The 16802-nt window shown below is 46.8% G+C and overlaps 1 pseudogene; it reads left to right on the forward strand.

Annotated features, from left to right (window-relative positions):
* Positions 1 to 14646: 14646 nt before the first annotated feature.
* Positions 14647 to 16802, forward strand: part of LOC142426163 (cysteine and histidine-rich domain-containing protein 1-like) — a 152254-nt pseudogene continuing 150098 nt past the window's right edge.

Here is a 16802-nt window from a genome sequence, read left to right on the forward strand (position 1 = left end):
CGGCAACTCCCCCCCTCCCTCTCCCCTGTGAGCCCTTGATAAATTATAAATTATTATTATTTTCATATCATACACCGTCTGCTGTTTCCCTTCACCCACATTTCTGTTGTTTGTCCCCCTGGGGATGGGGTGTTGTATGTTGATCATTGTGATTGGTTCCCCTTTCTCTACCTTCCCCCTACCCTCATGGTATCCTTACTCCCATTACTGTTCCTGAGGGGGTTATCTGTCCTGGATTCTGTGTTGAGGGCTCTTATCTGTACCAGTGTACATCCTCCAGTCTAGCCAGATTTTTAAGACTGAACTGGAGTCGTGATAATGGGGTGCAGAAGCATTTCAATTGTCTATGGATGGGCTTTGGGTCTCTACTCCAATCCATCTCGTTCACACTGATATGATTGTTTGTTTTGAGTCTTCTGATGCCTGATACTGATCTCATCGACACCTCGTGATCACACAGGTTGGTGGTATTGGCATTTTTAATTGGATGCTCATAAGAGCAACTATGCGGAGAATGGCAAATTCAACAGGAAAGTTGCTACATTCATCATCCAAATGAACCTTTCCAAATCTTCCCTAAAGGACATTTATACAATCAAAGATTAGTTGATATGACTATGATGCAAATTTATGCAGCAACTTCTAATGCCAGGGAACAAGAAATTGAAGAGTTTTACAAACTTCTGCAGTCTGAAACTGATCAAGCATGCCATCAAGAGACTTAATAATTACTGGTGATTGGCATGCAAAAGTTGAAAACAAAGAAGAATGGGAGGCCAGAAAATATAGCCTCGGTGAAAGAAACTGCACTGGTGATCACATGACAGAAATTTGTAAGACCAATGACTTACTCATTGTGAATATTGTTTTTTTTTAAAGCAAAATAAACTGTGACTAAACACCTGGATCACCAGATGGAAGACCCAGGAATCAAATCAACGACACCTGTGGAAAGAGACCATGGAGAAGCTCAATATCATTGTCACAGCAAGGTCAGGGGCTAACTTTGGAACAGACCATCAATTGCTCATGTTCAAGTGCAAATTAACACTGAAGAAAATTGAAACAAGTCCATGAGAGCCAAAGTACAACCTTGAGTAAATACCACTTGAATTTTGAGACCATCCAAAGAGCAGATTTGACACACCGAACACTAATGATGGAGACACCTGGTGGGATGACATCAAGAACTTCATATATGAAGAAAGAAAGAGATCGTTTCAAAGATAGGTGGGGAAGAGGAAAATGGAAGCCCAAAGAGATGTTGAAGCCTCATCCTCTGGAATGTAGAGCAGTTGAAGCAAATGGAAACGATGGTAAAGCAAAGGCTCTGGATGGAAGATTTCACAGGACAGCTGAGAAGGCAGTAAAATACGGCAGTGAAATGTGTACAGGCCTGGAGCTAAAAACCGTAGGAAAAGACATGTGACATATCTCTGGTCAACAGAACCAAAGGAAAAACCTCAAGCCTTGAGTTGAAATATGGTGAATTCTATAAGCATATGGAATACGCAGGAATACAACTGATGGCCTCTGTAGGCGAGAGGATGGCGTTTGGATACTGAAGAGTTCTATGGGCAATGTTTTGAATGATGCGGGAAGCAGCCAAAGAAGATGGAAAGATTATACCGAGTCGCTGTACCAAAAGTAGCTGGTTGGCATTCACCCCTCCCAAGAGTTAGCATAAAATCAAGAGTTGGTAGTATTGCAGAAAGAAATCTAGCTATACCAAAGGCATTAGCAAAAACAAAAAACAAACAAACAAAAACACCCACAACAACACCCACATCAAATGGCTTCAGGAATTGACAGAATGCCAGTGGAAATGTTCAAACAAACGGATGCAGTGCTGGAAGCACTCATTCACAGGCCAAGAGATTTGGAAGACAGCGATCTGGCTAAATGACTGGAAGAGATGAATATCTGTGCCCATTCTGAGAAAGGTGACCCAACAGAGTGTAGGAGTGACTGCACAGAGTCATTGATATCACATGCAAGGGAGTTTTTCTAAAGACAAGTCAAAAATGGCTACAGCAGGACATCGACAGGGAACTTTCAAGCCAGGTTCAGAAGGAAATAGAGGGATCTCCTTGCAAAGGTCAGATGGATCTGGGCTAAAAGCAGAGACTATCAAAGATGATCTACCATACAAAGGCCCTGTAGACCGGAACAAACTCTGGATAGAATTATGAAGAACGGGAACTCCAGAACGCTGCATCGTGTTCACGGAGAACCTCGATCTACAGAGACATCGAATTGGTGCATTGAAAAGAGGAAGGGACACTGCGTGGTTTGAAATCAGGGAAGGTGTTCATCAGGGTTGCCTCCTTTCACAATACTCACCCAATCTCTATGCTGAGCAAATAATCTGAGAAGCTGGGCCATATGAAGGAAAACATTGCAGGAAGTCTCGTGGTTGTTATTGTTGTTGTTAGGAGCTATTGGGTTGGCTCCGACCTGTAGCAATCCTATGCCCAACAGAGCAAAACACTGCACAGTCCTGTGCCATCTTCACAATTGTTCTTAGGCCTGTAGCCACTGATGCAGACATTGTGGTCATACATCTTGTTGAGGGTCTCCCTCTTTTTTCGCTAACCCTCCACTGTACCAACTATGTTAGTCCGGGTTGACTAGAGAAACAAATTCAGAGATACTCATATATGTATAAGAAAGAGCTTTATATCAGAGTCATTATATATTAAGAAAGCATCACAACTCAGTCCAGATCAAGTCCATAAGTCTGACATTAGCCCATAAGTCCCATTCTATTCCATAAATTCCTCTTCAGACTTGCGCAGCACATGCAATGATGCCGAATGCAGGAAGATCACAGGTTGGTGGGTGAAAAGTCTTGTGGATCCATCTTAGTGCTGGCAAGGGTCTCCACGTGGCTCTTCCAGTTCTCTGAGTGTCTCAGCAGCAGGAAAGTGAACATACACACAGAGAGAGGCCTGCCTCTTCTGATGGCAGAATCAAGAGAGAGAAAGTTCCCACAAGCCTCATGAGACAGCCACGCCCATGACAGGCTAGACTCCACTCCTTCACTCTTAATATCCTCAAGTTCACACAGATTATGTAACTACCACACCAATCATGATATCCTTCCCCAGGGACAGGTCTCTCCAGACAATATGTACAAAGTACGTAAGACAAAATCTTGCCATCCTTACCTCTAAGAAGCATTCTAGTCTTACTTTTTACAATGTCGAACTGTTCTTTTTAGCAGTCCAGAGTACTTCTAATATTCTTCTCTAACACCACAATTCAAACAATCGATTCTTCTACAGTCTTCCTCATTCAACGTCCAACTTTCACATGCATGAAGGCTCATTAATGACACACAAAATACAGATGACACAGTCTTGCTTGCTGCTATAGTTTATTGTGCCAGCCTGGCCGATAAACACAAGTAGGATTAACTGAAGGGCAGAGGGATAAATGGCTCGGTGAGCCTCACCTTGGTTGTTCTGTGCCTCAGTTTAAAGGGGTACACTACCTGTGGGATGCCTAGCCTGTGGACAGTGTTGCTGTAGGTTGAGGTCCCTTTAAGCCCACACGATTGGAATGTTCATCTCTGGAGCTGGGGACTGACAGTTGATGACAGTTGGGGACCTGCCTTGCTGTTTGCTGCCTGGGTATATATAGCCCAGCTCTCTCTACAGAAGGGGGACTGGCACCTGGCAGCTCTCAAGCCTTGAAGGACTGCTAGTGTTTCACTGCTTTATAATTTAACTGTTAATTTATTGTATTATCTATCTGTATATTATTTAATGGTTTATTTATTGAATTATATGTCTATATTTATAAATATATTTATATATAATTGCTAGCAATCTGGTTTGTCTCTCTAGAGAACCCTGTCCAACACACTTGCTGAAAGTAAACAGAAGCGGAAGCACTTGCTGATGAAAATCCAAGGCCAGCCTTCTGCATGGATTACACCTCAGTACAAAGAAACCCAAAATCCCCACATCTGAACCAATAAGCAATACTCCGATAAGTAGGAAAAAAAACACGATCAAGGTTGTCAGTCCAAGATCTCATTTTACTTGGCTCTACTACAATCAACGCTCCTGGAAGCAGCAGACAAGGAATCGAAGGATGTATCGCATTGGGAAAATTTGTCGCACAAGGACCTCTTGGGAGTGTTTAGGAGCAAAGATGCCACTTTGAGGTATGCCTGACCCGTCAGTATGATCGACCGCTTCCCATGCATCTGAAAACCAGACAACCCTGCACCGAGCATAAGCAAATCTGTCTTGGAAGAAGGACTCGCCCAACACATGTTACCAGGAGGGCTAGGCCCTAAAGAAAGACATCACATGTGTCAAGGTAAACAGTTGGTGAGAAAGAGGGAGACCCTTAATGAGATGGGGACATCCAGGAGCTCCCACATGGGAATGATTGGGCATCTGCTGCAGGACTGTGAGGTTGTTTCATTCTGTTGCAAATAGGATCTCTCCGTGCCAAGACTGACTCAGTAAGAACAGCACAGATCTGGGGCAGTGGTGTTTCACTGGTGGAATAATTGCGGGGTCCAAACTTCTGATCAGTGTATCTCACAGGCAGCTACAATGCTCTGGCAGTGGAAGCGTGTGCTCTGCTCCGATGCTGAACCCGGGGTAGCTTTCAGATGAAGGTAGACGAGGACAAAAGGCCTCGCGGTCTGCCTCTGAAAATCAGCCGAGAAGATCCCTAAGGATCACAACAGGCTGATCCCCAACAATATCCATTGCTGATCCGCAACATTCAGTGACATTGCACTTGACAGGTCAGTAGTGTTTGTTCCATTGTCATGGGGTCCCCATGAGTTGGGGGACAGATCATGATGGCTCACAACAACAAATATGAACTGCTAGGTCAAATCTTAATAATTCTTTGCTAATTGTCAGATCTTCATATAAAGCAATGCGTCGACATTGGGAATAGGGAAAATGATTACCCTCATAGCAGAGGCCCCGAAACAGAAGGGAGGTCACTTGCCTGTCGTCACCCAGCTATCAAATAAGGACTCACATTTGTCCCGACACCGAGACTCCAGTTCTCAGGCTCTCCTTCCCACCATCCCCCCAGCCTCAGGGTTTGTAGATGGTAAATCTAGGCTTCGTTGGCGGAGGGCAGTGGGGAAGGGCAGGTGCTAATGAAGGAGAGAGGAGGCAGAAGTCCCTGCAGCTGCGGGCTCTGCCTGGAGCATAAACTGACCCTTGGATCAGTGTCTGTAATGAACAGAGTCCAGCTCTCTGGCAGGAGTGTCCGGTGGACGCTCCTCGCTGCCAGAGAAAGCCTGGAGTCAGCAGGGTCTTCAGAGCCATGCGAGGGGCCTCCCCCATCCTCTGCTGTGCACTTTCTGAAGGTGGTTTATTGGTCTTGGCTCCCGGAGGGCCACTTCCTGCACAGAACATGAAGGCAGTAGTGAGATGCTTATGTGGAAGTTTTCTTCCTTGGGCAGTCACTGAAGAGTTGGAGAGCCCATCTGAGTAAGCAGGTCTGGGTGGCCTGGGACTTCTAGGGCCGAGTTGCTCAGAGCTACCAAGCCAGGCTGTTCAAGCGTTGGCCTCAGTGGACCTTCGGAAGCACTGGAATAGGGGAAGGACATCCTTAGAGATTCCTGCTGTTTCCCTAGCAGTCTCCCACCCTTGGTGGGCTTCACCCTCTGCACTGGACCCCTCGGGAGGAGGGGAAGTGGAGAATATGACTCACCACCAACAGCCCTAAGTCCTGGAGTGCGATATCAGAGATGCCCCACCACGTCTATTCCCATGGACAATTTCTCCATCTCTGTGAGCCTCATTTTCCCCATGGGGAAAATGAAGACCTTATTCTGGGGGCTAGAAGTCATTATTACCTTCAACAGTAATACAAACATCTACTCAAAATATCTACTATCTACTCATAGGTCTAGGGCAAAATGTTCTTATGTATATGAACTCATGTAATCATTATAAAAGCCCCATGAGATGTTGTAAGTTCAATTCTACTCCTTTTTTTTTTACAATGAGGAAACTGATGACATAAAATGTGTTCCCAGTGTTGGTTGGTTAAGCCTTTGGACACCACGCCACCTTCATGGAAAGATGCCAGCCAAGGAAACCCTGGATGAAGGGCTCAGTTCCATTATCTCTAAGTCAATCGATGTATGATGTTCTAAAGCAGCGGTTCTCAACCTGTAGGTCGCGACCCCTTTGGGGAGCAAACGACCCTTTTACAGGGGTCTCCAGATTCATATCAGTAGCAAAATTACAGTTATTAAGTAGCAATGAAAATCATTTTTTGGTTGGGAGGTCACCACCCTATGAGGAAGTGTATTAAAGGATTGTGGCATGAGGAAGGTTGAGAACCACTGTTCTAAAGGCAAGCCACTGGGCCAGAGTTGAGGATGCGGCTTGTGTTGGGGTGACGTTCTCTGGAGTTGAAGCCAGTGAATTCAATGACCTTGAGGATAATTATCTTTAGGATGGAGTCAAAGTTGAACAGAGAGATGGTCTTGAGTTCCCGATGACACCTTGTTGTTGTTATTGTTGTTGTTGTTGTTGGATGCCATCAAGTTGGCCCCGACTCCTAATGACACCATGGACAACACAACAAGACACCTTCTGGTCTTCTGCTCTCCACACAATGGTTCTTATGCTAGAGTCCACTGTTGCAGCCACTATATCAGTCCATCTTGTCCAAACTTTTCCTCTTTCTCGCTGCCCTCTATTTTACCAAGCATGATGCCCTTCTCTGGGGACTGGTCTCTTCTGATGACACGTCCAAAGTATATGAGGAAAAGTCTTTCCTGAATGTGCTTCCTCCAAGTCAGGTCTGTTTGTTCTTTGGGCAGTCGTGGTACTTTCAATGTCCTTTGCTAGCACCATAATTCAAGGGCACTGATTCTTCTTCAGCCTTTCGTATTCAACGTCCAACTTTCACATACATATGAGGCAATTGAAAATACCGTGGCTTGGGTCAGGCATACTTAAATCCTCAAAGTAACACACTTGCTTTTCAATAATTTAAAGAGGCCTTGTGCACCAGATTTATCCAAGGCAATGTGTCATTTGATCTTTTAACTGTGCTTTCAGGAGTATGGATTGTAGATCCAAGCAAGACAAAATAATACTACAGAGTTGCTGAAACAACCATTCCACTCTCCTTGCAGATGCTCTGCATTTTAATAAGGCTTCTGATTTTTCAAGTTAGTCTTTGGCCATTGAAAGTGTCCTGATGGATACGATTAGTAAATAGTAACTATAAGATACAGCGAGACTAGTTCAATTCTAGAGCCATGTTCTTTCCAACCAAATGGATAGAGATTTGTTAAGTAGCACATGTTTCTTGGATAGCTACTTCTCATGTTTCTCAGTTTGTCATGCTCTGTTGGCTTGTATTTTGCTGTGATGCTGGAAACGATGCCACGGCTATCAGCAGGGTTACCCTAATGAGCAGGTTTCAGTGGACCTTCCAGACTAAGACTGACTAAGAAGAATTATCTGGACATTGACTTCTAATAATTAGCCACTGAAAACCTGGAGCATCGCAACAAAATATTGCCCAGCGTAAGGATGGAAGGAATATAAAATATGACCATCATGGCTTCAAACATACCAAAAGTCATCAAGATGATGCAGGACCAGGCAACATTTTCATTCTGCTTGACGTAAGATCATCATGCGTCTCAGTCAACTCAATGACCACCCCCAACAGAAAAGTCTTCCTTCTTTTCATGGTCTTTGATCATTGTTGTTGGGATCACCCACTCAATTCTGACTCTCAGCTACAATGGCCATGCAAACAAAGGACTGGGATAGAGAATGTCCAGAGAGCCATGAATGGGCTTGAGCTGTCACCTTTTCAGTCAGCAGCTGAGCACTTAACCATTGTACCACATAGAGCTTAGTTGTTGTTAGGTGCCATCAAGTCATTTCTAATGCACAGCAACCCTGTGTATAACAGAACAGAACACTGTTTATCTTGTGCCTTTGCAGTCACTGCTGTAGATCTGAGCTCATTGTTACAGCCACTGTGTCAATCCATCTATAGAGACTGGACCAGATGATAAGATAGCATCCAACACCCACGAGACAAAGTCTCTTTTCTAAAGAGAATTCTGGTTGATCATCATCCAGGGTAGATTTGTGTGTCTTTCTGGCAGTCTGTGATAGTTACATAATCTGTTGTCAATTTGAGACTTAAGAGTGAAGGGGTGGAGTTTAGCCTGTCAATCAGGTTGCAGCTTGATGACCTCATTAGGAGGCACTAATGAGATAAATAACTCTTTGGAAGAGGGACTCACTCACTCCCTGCAAGACATTACTGACAATGAGCCTGATGGAGCTATGTTGATGCAGCCAGAACCCAGACTGGAGAAGCCACATGGAGACCCATGCCAGTGCTGAGATGTTTCTACTACCACTAGATCCACAAGACTTTCCACCCATTGGCCTGTGATCACCCTGCACTCTGTCATTGCATGCATCGTGTGTGTCCGAAGAGAATTTACAGACTGGTGCTGGAAATATGGGCTAATACTGGGCTTAAGGACTTGATCTGGACTTGACTGGGATGTTTTCTTAATGTACAATTACTCTTTATATAAAGCCATCTCAGAAGCAGGGAGAGAGAGGAAGTTCCTGAGACCATCAAGGAAGAAGAACTGGCACAGAGCATGTTCAAGACCCCTACTTGCCTGAAGTCTGTGTGTGGGGATGGGGAGAGCAGCAGAAGTCAGGCCAAGATCAAAGGCAGCAGAGCAGAGGATCTCTAGCCCTGGGGCCAGACACCAGAGAGGCTGAGGCAGAGCAGCTGGTCCTGGGGCAGAGACCAAGAGACCACTTGGCTGGGAGGCTGAGGACTTGAGAGAGACTTGGCTGCTGACTGAGGAGCAGCGCTGTGGTGGACCAAAGATTGTACCCTTCATGCTTTATGATCCTGACTTTTGGTAACTTTCTAACCTCCACAGTAAAGAACAAAAACAAACAAAACCCAACCAACCAACCAAATCAACCTACTGCCGTCAAATTGATTCCAGCTCAGAGTATCCCTGTGGGTTTCAAGGACTAACTCTTGGAGCATAGAAAGCCTCCTTTTTCTCCTGAGGAGTGGCAGGCGGTGTGAACCGCTGACCTTGCAGTTAGCCAAATGTGTAACCCACAGTGCTCCCAGGACTCCTCCTAACCTCCCCGGTAGACGCCGTCGCCGTGAGTGCTGTCTAGGAGTCATTGCAACGGATTGTGGAGCCCAGCAGAGAAGTCGAGTGTGGGGGGAGCAATGGCTGCTGTCAGAATTGAGGAAAGAAAGATGGAGGGTAGAGGCAGGTCTGGCCTCTGCCTTGCGGCAGTTGACCTTGGGCTGGTGTGGAGAAGATTCTCCTATTCCTCTGTGGACAGGACTATTCGCATGGGCAGGACTCTATTGAGGAGACTATGGCTTGGATCCAGGGCACCTGAGGGTTCAACGTAGCATCTTAGCTTTGGGACACGTTGAAACAGACCCTTTGCAGCAAAGTGCCCAGTACAATTCATCATCTCAGCCCTCGGCTGTGGGCCCGTGGACACAGATTATGAATTCAGGTAAAACAAAGTCCTTGATAACTTCATTCTTGTCTTCATTTATCCTGATGTGGCTTGTTAGGTCCCTTCTGAGAATTTTTGCTTTGTTTATGTCGGTGTGTAATCCGTCCTGAAGGCTGTAGTCTTTGATCTGTGTCAGTAAGCGTCACGTCCTCTCTGTTTTCAGCCAGTCAGCTTGTGTCATCTGCACACAGCAGGTTGCTAATGAGTCTTCCTGCAATCCTGCCATCCCATTCTTTTTATATAATCTAGTTTCTCAGATTATTCAGATTATTTGCTCGACATGAAAGTTGACTCAGTGTGGTGAAGGAATACGACCTTGCTACTCACCTCTCTTGATTTTAAACCATGCCCTTGGCCTCTTGCTCTTTTTAAGACAACTCAAAGCGCTTACTGATATACATCAAAGACTACAGCTTCCCATGTGGAAATATAAAGGAAACAAAATTCCTTACCGCCGGACCAATAAGCCACATCATGAGGAGCAGAAAAAAATGAAGGTGTTGATGATTTCATTTTCTTCGGGTGCCCCATGAACACCCCGGGAAGCAGCAGTCAAGAAAGTAGATCGTGCGTTGTGTTGGGATAATCTGCTGCAAAAGATCTCTCCCAAGTGTTAGGAAGCCAAGCTGTCACTGTGAAGACACTTTGCATCTGGCCCAGGCCTCGGTTTTCATTTCCTTATAGACATGCACAAGCTGGACAGTGAATACAGACGTCCAATGGATTGACACGTGTGAATTATGGTGCTAGCAAAGAATATTAAACAGACCACAGCTGGTTAGGAAAATGAACAACCCTATCTTGGAAGAAGTACAGCCAGAATTCTCATTAGAACAGTTGAAACATACAACTTTCCTCTAGTTCCTAAATGCTTCCTTCCCAACCCCGCTCCCCACAACCCCCAACTGTCATGATTCCAATTCTACCTTACAAATCTGGCTAGACCAGAGGATGTACCCTGGTACAGATAAGAACTGGAAACACAGGGAATCCAGGGCGGATGATCCCTTCAGGACCAGTGGTGAGAGTGGCGATACTGGAGGGTGGAGGGAAGGTGGGGTAGAAAGGGGGAACTGATTACAAGGATCTACATATGACCTCCTCCCTGGAGGACGGACAACAGAAATGTGGGTGAAGGGAGACATCAGACAGTGTAAGATATGCCAAAATAATAATTTATACATTATCAAGGGTTCATTGAGGAGCGGGGAGGAAGGAGGGAGGGGGGAATGCGGAGCTGATGCCAGGGGCTTATGTGGAGAGCAAATGTTCTGAGAACAATGAGGGTAACCAATGTACAAATGTGCTTTATACAATTGATGTATGTATGGATTGTGATAAGAGTTGTATGAGCCCCCAATAAAATGATTTAAAGAAAAAAAGAAAGAAAGAAAGAAGGAAAGAAAGAAAGAAAGAAAGAAAGAAAGAAAGAAAGAAAGAAAGAAAGAAAGAAAGAAAGAAGCACGCCAAGACGTTGTCTTATGGACTTTCGGACTTGAGATGTGCTATCAGGTGGGTCAGGCCCCAGAGAAGGGGCTCCTGCTTGGCAACGTGCCGGACCAGTGAGAAAGAAGAACGTCCTCAGAGAGCTAGCTTGGGCTCCAACAGCAACAACTGTGAGCTGGCTCGGGCTGAGTAGGACTCCCTCCTCTTGTGCAGCGTGGTTCTGCACCAACACTGACTCAACGGCACCTAACAACAACAGCGTCAGCATCAGTTCCCTCACTCTTTGTTCACATCACGACTGGTTTTAAGCCCCATAGAAAGCGCCATGGAAACATGGCTTCCAACTTTTATAGACATTCCTTCTCTACGGATAATCTGGTCTGTGCTACATGGGGTGCCCGCCTCCTGTGTCAGCACCCCCTGCCACCAGCAGGGCCCCAGTGGTGTATGCTCACACTGGTTATGGGATCTTGAGCAAGCCACTTCACCAAGCTTTCAGAGGCCCATACTAGATATCTGGATGCTCACCTGGCTCAGTCACGTTTGGGGCTACAAAACCGGAACAGACGCACATGCTTAAAGTGTGGAGGTACGGAAGCAATAATGACAACAGGAACAATGACGGGTCGGAGCCCAGGAATGGGAGACTCGGATGCATGGTGAACCCTTTCAGGAGTCTGATGGAGGAAATGGGATTATGACTAGGACTCTTTGAGCCGGGCACTGCTGTTTCCAACTCTGCTGTTCAAGAGATTTGGTTGCCATGTTACACACACACACACACACACACACACACACACAGCCCTTGTTATCTAAGAGGTAGATTAAGTTTCTAGCAGGCTGTCGACCCCCAATTTTCCCATTCCAGCTATTGTTCTGGTGCACCCATGTTTTATAAATCCAGTGGCTTCTGATTCCACTTTATCAGCCACAACTGAACCAGGACCAAACAGTTAGACAGCCTGACTAAGCTGCAGCTGGAATCAAACTTCATCCTGCTCGAAATCCTTCAGAGACTCTCCATCACCTTCTAAATAAATACCAGTGCAAGGTACACAGCCGTCACAGGCTGCCCGCTGCCGAGCCCCTCTCCCCGACCCCACCCCATCTATATGGCTTCCAGTTATTCTCTTGGGGTTGGCGCCTCTGCCTCTTTGGGACTTGCCATCTTTCAGCATGATTTTCTCCCCCTGGAATGTCCATTCACCCCTCCGTTGCTCAAGGAACTCCCATTCATTCTTCAAAGCCACGTCCACATGTCTCTTATTGGGGATGGCTTTCTGGGCAGAGCTAGGTTCTCTCTCTACCACACTCCATCGCACGCTGGGTACCTCAACGAGAGCAGGTGAGGTGAGAACGTTGGCTTCGGGAGAGCAGGCACTTTGTAGCCTTCAACGCAGTGCCCAGCCAAACCAAGCCCTCTGCTGTGGAGCTGATGCCGACTCATAGCTACAGGACAGGGTAGAATGGTCCCTGTGAGTTTCTCAACGCGGAACTCTTTACAGGAGTGGAGAGCCCCATCTTTCTCCTGAAGAGTGAATTGAATGGTGGTTTCACACTGCTGACCTTGCAGTTAGCAGCCCAATGCTTAACCGCTATGCCGCCAGCAGGGAGAGCTGCATCGTCTCTTACTGACTGTCATCCAGTCGATGTCGACTCGTAGCCGCTCTAGAGGACAGGGTAGATCTGTCCTTGGGAGTTTCTGAAACTGTCATTTTATGGGGATAGAAAGTTTTCTCTTTCTCCTGAGAGCTGGCAGGTGGTTTCAAACTGCTGACCTTGCGGTTAGCAGTCCCACGTGTAATCACTATACTACTAGGATTCCTGAACCTGCATAATTTTCTAATAAAAAACAGAATGCTGTGGAGTCTAGGAATGGCAGCAACCTTCTATGTGTCAGAGTATTGGGGTGGACTTGGGGTGCCGCAACTCTGCAAGGTTGACTGTTCAAATCCACCCAGAAGGGCCTCTGAGGAAAGGCCTGGCGATCTCATTCCTAAAGATGACACCCATTGGAACAAGTTCTACTCTGTCACACACTGGGTCACCCTGCGTTGACGTTGCCTTGATGGTAATACACCCGGTTTCCCTTTCTTTTTCTTTTTGAAGAGTCTCTCCATCAGCCAAGGCCCTAATGTGAGGGCTGGCTTTGTCTGGCCTCCGCGACTGTGGGGGTGGGGTGAGGTTTGAGGGACAGAGGTGTAACGCTCATAAATGAAGCCAGAGAACCGCAGAGTCAAGAGGATGTGCTGGACCTCTCACACTGACCGTCCTGGGCTGCTTGGAAGAGAGCCCAGAGAGCAAGGACGGCCGCACACCAACAATGCTGCCGGCTCGGGTATCCACGTCACCAGCCCTGCAGCCAGAGGCCCCTCGTCACGCCACTGTGTGCCGGGTGGGGGAACGGCCCTGGAGGGGAGGGGCTGTTTGGCTACAGGTTGTCTGCTGCTCCCCCTGCGAGTGAACGGTGTCCTCTTTGATCCCAGCTCATGGAAAGCAGAGGGGCCCTCAGCCCACAAGTACCATCGCAGGAGTGGGAACAACTCACTCTGTAAGCTGGGGAGAGAGGGGATTTCAGGCGATGCTGCAGAAGCAGAGGGGGGCCGGGAGCTGGGCTTTCTGTCACCTGGTTAGGGAAGGCTTCTCTGCACAGTGACAGGTGAGCTGAGACCGGAGTGACAGGAGAGAGCAGTCCACGGATGACTGGCGGGAGATCATTCCAGACAGAGGAAGCGCTGAGTGCAAAGGGTCCTACCAGAGAAGATGCCCTCCCTGAAGGAGACACCAATGAGAGATGGAGGCAGCACGTGGTGACTCTCCTGTGGCACCTTGTCTGTCTCAGATCAGGTGTCCGAGACGCATGCAGACCCTGCTGTGCGTCATGTAAGCAGCAGCCTGTGAAGCGGGGCATGCCAGTAGTCTGCTGCTGCAACACAAACTCCACAGTGGGGTGTTAATGAACAGAACTGGCTTCCTCGCGGGGGCTAGAAGTCAGACTTGCGCTCATGGCTCTATGGAAAGTCCTTCCTTGCCCACATCAGCTTCTAGTGGCTGCCTGAGAGACTTGTGCATGCATCTGTCCTTGTCCCCTCTCTGTCCCCTCTCCCCACATCCCTCTGCATGTGTTCTGCTCTTTCTATAACTCAGAAGGGATTTGATGTAGGACCCCCTCCAACTTATTTGGGAAGGAGCCCTGGAGATGCTGTCAGGTAAGCACTGGATAGCTAACTACAAGGTAGGCAGTTCAAATCCACTAGCCGCTCCATGGGAGAAAGAGGCGCCATCTTCTCCTGTAACCAATGTGTAGCCTCAGAAACCCTACACAGGGTGGCTATGAGTTGGCATTCCACGGTATAATAAGCCATTGCTCGATGATAGTGGATCTGCTTGGTTGGAGGCTTGGTGACTGTAGTCTACAAGACTTAACTAGCTGTAAGGTATGCAGTTCTTACCCACCACCCGCTCCACAGGAGGAAGAGGAGGCTGTCTGCTCCTGTAAAGATGTTCAGCTTCAGAAAATGGAAGAACTGGTTCTGGAAGCCAGCAGCCACCCGGACCTCCAGACCAGTATCAACGACAGGGCAGTCACACTGTCACCCTCTCTCCATTCATAGCATTCTGACCTTCCCTGGCAGTGGGAAAACACATGGCCATGCCATGCTATAGTTGGGGCTGTGGCCAATGTTTAGACCCGGAGACTGATGTGGCAGGTGCTCACACAGGCCGTCCTGATGTTCGTCTCTCAGTAGGCACAAACGGGGTGGTTGTGATATAAGAGAAAAGCAACTGCTTTGTGGGTTGTTTTGGAAGCATTGTAGGCTGTACCAATGATTGCCCAATAGTGAGAAGCTGCCCGAGCCAGTCAAACCTGAAGTCAAGACTACTGAGAAGAAGGCACTATCCGGACGGAAGCTCAGCTTTCAGGGGCACATCATTCAAGCCCTTAGGCCAGGAGAAGCAGTCAAAAGACCCAGCCCAGAGGAGCCAAGGACAAAATGTGGAATTATAAATATCCTCCTCCCCCAAAGAAGCACTCGGTAAACTGAAACCATTATCTGGGAGTGACGAAGATAAGAGAGAAGAAGATCATTATATTATTATGATGATCACTACATAATTATTATAAGGCAACACAAAGAGGTTATTATCAAGAAAACAAAGAAAGATAAGCATAGCTTTTACGCCAAAAGATAAGCCTTTGAAGACTATGAGGAGGCCAGGAATGGGGGTGGAAACAGAGAGAGGGAAGGGATAGGAAATGATAGAGGGAGGGAGAAAATATGAGCGGAAGGGGGGAGAGAACCACATTCATGGGGGTTGTTCATGGGATGTTATTACTGATTTCATTTGCTGAGGTGGGCGGTGTAACTATATTAAATATGTTTTTAACAATAAATAAATGAGCCTGAAGGCTCACAGCCTTAAAAAACACTCTACCTCAAACTTCAGATTCCCTGTCTCTCAGCTGTAAACATTGGTCCGAGTGGCTAAAAAAGGAGGAAACGCAGAACCACAGTGCACTTGGCGTCTTCCCTGCCACGAGCTCATCCCAAACATGTGGAAACCTACTAAAGAAACGAGGAGCAGGCTGGCACGAAGGTTGGGGCCTCGTGTAAAAATGGAAGGTGGCCAAAGACATCTCAGTCTAGAGAGTCTGCCAGAAACGTGTGCCTGCCCGTCTGGAGAAACCATTTTCCCTGAAGGGATGAAATACTGCAGCTTAAAAAAAAAGTTCTATTGGCGCATGATCCACACATCACACGCTCCAATGGTTCAGACGTATCAAGAAGAGCTGTCCCATCATCACTTTTAGAACATCTTCTTCTCTCTTGGACTCATTGTTTTTAGGCACTCATTTGCCCCCAGTGTCCGCTGCCTGACGCTCAAGAAACTATTAATGCAGCTACTGTTTCTATAGATTGACCTCTCCTGGATTTCATACACAGCAAGACTGTGTTAGGCAGGATTCTCCACAGAAACAAAACCAGACACTTGTGACTGGTCAGAGGGGATTTTGCAGGAGGAAACAAAACAAAACAAGAAGCCCTTCTGCTTGGAACACATGAAGAGCAAAAGAGGGCTATGCAACAGGGAAATACACGTGGCTAAGAAGATGCCCGGGGCAGGGGGCGAGTGTTCCCCATGGCCATGACGGGCATTCAACAGCGGGTGGAGTCACCATTCCGATACAGGCTAGCAATCTGCTTGCAGGATTTACTCCAGTGAAGCTAAGACTGCGTGGTTAACTGTGCTCACCGTACTTGAAGGAGAGAAGGAATTCAGTCAAAATGTAAAATTATGGGGCGCGACTCATGCAAAGTGAAGCTCTGTCATTATGGCTACAACCAACATTGAGGTCACCATGGGAAAAGCTGAACCTATGCAAATGAGCAACCCTGCAACTACCTGCAGTCCAGACACCTGAAAATCAAAAGGAAGCTATAACAGATTAAGTGGAGACGGGGGCAAAATAAAACCATTAGAAAACGAATCCCAATTTCAGAGTTCAATCATGCAGAAGGGGAGGCTTGCAGCTATAATCTTTTGTTGTTGTTGTTGAAGTCGGGCATTTCTGGGTCAACAGTGGCAGGTTCTTAAAAACCAAAGTCAGATCTTGTTTCTGAGTTACATGCGGTTGACTGTGTCTTTCTCCTCCGTCATGAAATCATAGATAGGTCGTATACCTGAAGGATATTGAAAGTACCGTGACTACTGAAAGGATTAACATGCATAGTCCTAACAAAGATACTAATGTGTCTTGAAGACATGTGGCCAGAGTGCTCCTTAGAGGCAAGGGTGGCA

The sequence above is a fragment of the Tenrec ecaudatus genome, chromosome 14, assembly GCF_050624435.1.
Source record: "Tenrec ecaudatus isolate mTenEca1 chromosome 14, mTenEca1.hap1, whole genome shotgun sequence".
In the NCBI taxonomy this organism is placed as follows: domain Eukaryota; kingdom Metazoa; phylum Chordata; class Mammalia; order Afrosoricida; family Tenrecidae; genus Tenrec; species Tenrec ecaudatus.